Raw genomic sequence first — 5,449 nt, 5'->3', positions numbered from 1 at the left:
TTGAGCATGCTAATCTCCAAAACTACTAGACAAGCTATGCTTATCTAAATTGGCAGACAGACAAATGGGGGTTGCTGATGTTATTGCATACACATAATAGCTGACTTGCTTGTCATGTAACAAAGCCACTGATATGCGAGCACAGCCATGGCTCGTGGCCAATGTATATTATGCCCCTTGTTTACACCGACTAGATCTACGTGTATGATGACAACCTGAAAAAATGAAAGTGGAAGTCTCAGGCTAAGTACAGTGCACCATAAGCAGTGGAGGATATTTCTTTGAGAATGCCAGTTATTTGGTGCTTTTGAAATGTCACATTATCAGGTAGACATCAACCGAATAAACCAAAACAGAAACCTTCAAGCACTATGTAGTCATAGTATGTTCTCATATTTTCACCAAAGACAACTGAAACTAAAATCTTAAAATATCATTTTCACATGTACAGTTATCACCAATGAGGTACAAAATATGGACATTGTTTCTTATAGTTGTTGGTGCAATGTTTCAGTTATGACATTTTCATAGCTGTTTCACCGTACAAGTAAAAAAGACTGTTCCTATGTCAGCATGTATTATCCACTATGTGCTAATGCCTTTGTACAGATTTTATGCCTCCATTGCTCTAACTGATTTTCCCCATTTTTGACCACTGCTGTTGTCACTATGCTGAAACTTAAGATCTTCATCAGAATCAAATAAAGGATCATTTTTTCTGCGTATAAGGTACTGTAATGAACATCTGTGTAGAGACAGTCACAGTGTATAATTAATCAATACACATATGTAGCTTAGAATATTTAGCCATTAACAGCACTGTCAGCATCACCTAAAACAATGTCCGCTCCTGGTAGCTGAGTGGTCAGTGCGACGGAATGTCATACCTAACGGCCCGGGTTCGATTCCCAGCTGGGTCGGAGATTTTATCCATTCAGGGACTGGGTGTTGTGTTGTCCTTATCATCATCATTTCATCCCCATACACATGCAAGTCACCGAAGTGGCGTCAACTCGAAAGACTTGCAGCAGGCAAATGGTCTACCTGACGGAAGGCCCTAGCCACACGGCATTTCCATTTACCTAAAACAATAAACAGACTTCTGGTGAACACTATTTGCTGTAGTCATAAAAATCTGCAAATATGAGATGTTAGCTAACATTGTCCTATCCGTAGTGGAGTAATAAATGAATACTGTGTATCTTGCACTGAACAATGCGTCATGTTTGGAAGATGCAAAAGTAGGATACAAGAAGATTTAAAGATTTGTTGTGTCATCAGTTGTTGCACTGAGTACTCTGTTGCACTTTTCAGACTTTTGTAATTTTTTTGGTCGTTATTTCTGTTGTTTTTTAATCACAATACTTTGCCAAATGCCAAGATCCCGGATATAAAATTTCCATGGGGCACATTTTCTTTATCTTAAAGATATTCATATTTTTTCTGAGATATAAATTGCTAATCTGGCATACTTTCATTGATACTAGTTATATGGTCTACTTATACTCATTTTCACTTTTGTGCACATGTGAATGATGTCCTGTGTTGGTTTGGAGACTCCCCCCCCCCCCCCCCCCCCCCCCCCCCTCATTTGGGGGCCATGTCATTTATATAAGAATGAATCATTTCTTTCCTAAAATGATTCAAATCTACTGAAGATTAGTATGACTATCACAGTGAAAAATTGTGGGAGATCATAGTGGTTGTGGAAAGTATGGGTGTCGACTAAGAAATGAGCCTGGTTGTGATTCAAACAGCTCTACGGGAGATTCTGATTGGCTACCTGGGAATTAAACATATCAGAAGAGCATCATACAGAATTGTGGGTATGAAGAGCTAAGCAAGATTCTTGGAGATTTAACTCTGGAAGAGAGTAGAGAACTGAATGGTCATAATTATAATTTGCACTCTAGTACAAAGGAGGATCACTAATGGCAAATGAAAGTAACATGTGGGAATTTTCTATTTGCTGGTTGGAAGGACTTCCAGAATGCAGTTGATACCAACAGTTTACCACTTGATATATTCCTGCTTCGGGTGTACGAGGACGCCTGAAACCTCAATGAAATTAACAGATCTTTGGAGCAGCGTATGACTGTATTGTGTAAATAAGTGGATAAAACCAAATACTGTACAGATGAAGCCATACTTCGTGTTTATGGTAAGAACGGGTCATTCTGGGAAGATGACAGTTCAATTCCTCCTCCACTCATCAGGATTTACTTTTTTACTGGGTTTCCCTAAATCATTTAAGGATAATGCTCAGATAGTTTCTTTATAAGGTCACGGCCAATTTATTTCACCAATCTGAATTTGTGCTCCATTTCTAGTGACCTTGTTGTGAGAATGTTGCAGATGTTTCAGCTCTGTAGACCAGTGACCTCTGAACCATGAATCTTTTTTCAGTTTATTTTAGGTAATTGGATTTTTTTTTTTTTTATCTCGAGGCAAGGAGAATGGCAAAGTCAAGTGTTACAAACATGAAAATATGGCTTTATCTGCAGTAAGACACATTTAAAAAAATACTAAAATGTGTTTAACCTCTCGTGGTTAAGTTCAATCTATCATTGAATAAATTTTATAAGAACCAAAACAATCAATTTTTGACACAATAATTTAATTGAATAGATGAAAAATCTATTCACCAAGTGGCAGCAGAACAAACACATAAAAGAAGGTTGTAATTAGGCAGTTTTTTGTGTGTGTGTTGTTCTGCTGCTTGGTGAGTAGATTTTTTGCCTATCGAATATTGCTGTGTAATGTGGAATTGACCACTAGATATCATGAGAGGTGGACCAATCAGCATAAAAGAATGTGGGGAGCATTGTTTTGTTAGCACAGAAGCAGTAACAGCAGAATGGGTTTGTCAAGAGAGCTCTTGTCTTTGAATGCAGACTAGTATTGGATGTCACATAAGTAACACATCCATTAGAGACATTCCAAGCCTTCTCGATTTGCCCAAGTTGACTGTTGATGATGATATTGTGAAGTGCAAATGTGAAGGAACAACCATAGCTAAATTGAGAGCAGGTAGACCACATGTACGGACGCAGGGTCTATTCAGCATTGCAGAGGGTGGCTGTAAAATATCACATGAAATTGTGTAAGAAATCACTAGTGAGTTTCAAAATGCTGCCAGCATCCAGTTAGCATGATGACTGTACCAGGAAGCTAAAAAGAATGGGGTACAATGGTTGAGCAGCTCCTCACAAGCCATACATTTCTGTAGCCAGTGCTAAACAAAGCATGAGGTGTTGTCAAGAGCACTGTCATTGGACAGCAGATGACTTGAAGTAAATGATTTGGAGTGATGAACGATGCTACATCCCGTGGCGATCGATGGAATGATTTGGGTGTGGTGAATGCCTGGAGAATGTTACCTGCTGTCATGTGTAATGCCAGCTGTGAAGTACGGTGGAGCTGGTAATACAGTAGGTGTTTTCCATGGTTAGGGTGTGCTTAAGAAAGGGCTAAATGTGGAAAAATATGAACTCATTTTACAGTATTGTGTACTGCATACAGTAGAGGACATTTCGGAAATGATTGTATGTGCATGCCAGTGCACCCTGTCATAAAGCAACGTTTGTGAGGCACTGTTTTGTGGACAATAATATTCCCAAAATGGTCTGGCCTACCCAGAGTCCTACCGAGCGAGGTGGCGCAGTGGTTAGCACACTGGACTCACATTCGGGAGGACGACGGTTCAATCCCGTCTCCAGCCATCCTGATTTAGGTTTTCCGTGATTTCCCTAAATCGTTTCAGGCAAATGCCGGGATGGTTCCTTTGAAAGGGCACGGCCGATATCCTTCCCCATCCTTCCCTAACCCGAGCTTGCACTCCGTCTCTAATGACCTCGTTGTCGACGGGACGTTAAACACCACTAACCTAACCCCTACCCAGAGTCCCAACCAGAACCCAATGGAACACCTTGGTGTTAGTTACAATGCTGATTTCGTTCCAGCACCTGCGTCCTACATTGCTACCTACCCTGGTTTTGGCTCTTGAGGAAGATCGGCCTGCCATTCCTTCACATATGTTCAGACCCGTCATTGAAAAAACCACTAGCAGAGCTCAAGCCATCTTTGAAGGTGGAGGGTGGACGAACCACACAGTAATTTCCATTAATAGGTGTCTGGATGCTTCTGATCAGATTGTGTGCAATGTCAATACTACTTAGATCAGATCAAGCATATCTAGAAAAACCACACACACTTGTCAGTGAATTGCTATGAATCATTAAAGACAATTCTAATAATCCAGCTGTTGTGAAACATTGTAAAACCTTTGTAAGGCTGATAGTTAACAAAAGATTGAATTTCAGATTTTTTGTTATATAACCTTTGGTATCCAAAACATTTCCTAAAAATACAGTGTTGATGACTTTCCTTGATAAATAACTTCTGTATATGTTAATAAGTTTTGTGTAGAAATCAGTGAAGAATGTTAACTAAATACCTGATCCATAAATAACAAAGTAAACAATATTCTGATGAATACACTAAAAATTGGTGTGTTAGTTTCAATTTTAGGGTGCTACTATTATTTTATGTAATGGACAATATTATTCTCATCTGTTTTGATCTCTGAGTGAATGGAGAATGACTGCAGTATGTATGTGAAGTATGAATCATTGAAATTGTGAATAACTAAGTGTGAGTGGGAATCAGATTGTGTAGTCTTGATGTGAGTTACGTACATAAGGGAAAATGATAATTGTAAAACAGCTAGTTTTTGATACTGCAAAAATGTAAATGTTACTTCAGTCATCCAGACAATTTAATATGAGGTTAATTTGCTTTTGTTTGCTTACTGGGATTGTGTTGGTTTGCAATTTCATGTAAATTAGTTTCAGAATGGAGACTGACCAAAGAGGGAGAATACTGGATTATGTGAATCAAATTATCTACCTGATTGGCAACTATGTTATTCAGCCAACCACAAGAGAGATCTTTCATGTGCTTTGTACTGAGAAAGGAATTTTGTTCATGTGGTTGAGAAAGAGACCTGGTCAGGTATTGTGAGGAAAGATCATATTGCCTGGACCTCTAGGCATTTTATATAAGATGATGATGATGATGATGATGATAATGTTTTCATCGAGAATTTAATTTATCATTAAAAGTTTATGATCAATTGTAGCTTTTGTCTACAAAGATTTCAGTTTTTTAGTGAATATTGAGCCTTCCTTTTGGAGGGCATAAATTCCATTTGGCATACTGTGCAGTCATAACCACAAATTTACAGAGTCCAAAAGTAGAATCTGCATAGTATCTAAATGAGTGTTCAAAACTGTTAAACACTGTGTGTTTTTGCAACTGTTTATTAACTGACAAAAAGTGTTCTTCCAGTAACAGGTGAGTTAAAATGTTAAACTGGATGCCAGAGAGAGAGAGAGAGAGAGAGAGAGAGAGAGAGCTGTAAGTGAGAAAGGATTAGTAAAAACAGTGC

This window comes from Schistocerca americana, chromosome 1, assembly GCF_021461395.2.
Source record: "Schistocerca americana isolate TAMUIC-IGC-003095 chromosome 1, iqSchAmer2.1, whole genome shotgun sequence".
Taxonomy (NCBI): Eukaryota; Metazoa; Arthropoda; class Insecta; order Orthoptera; family Acrididae; genus Schistocerca; species Schistocerca americana.
This window is presented reverse-complemented; position numbering follows the sequence as displayed.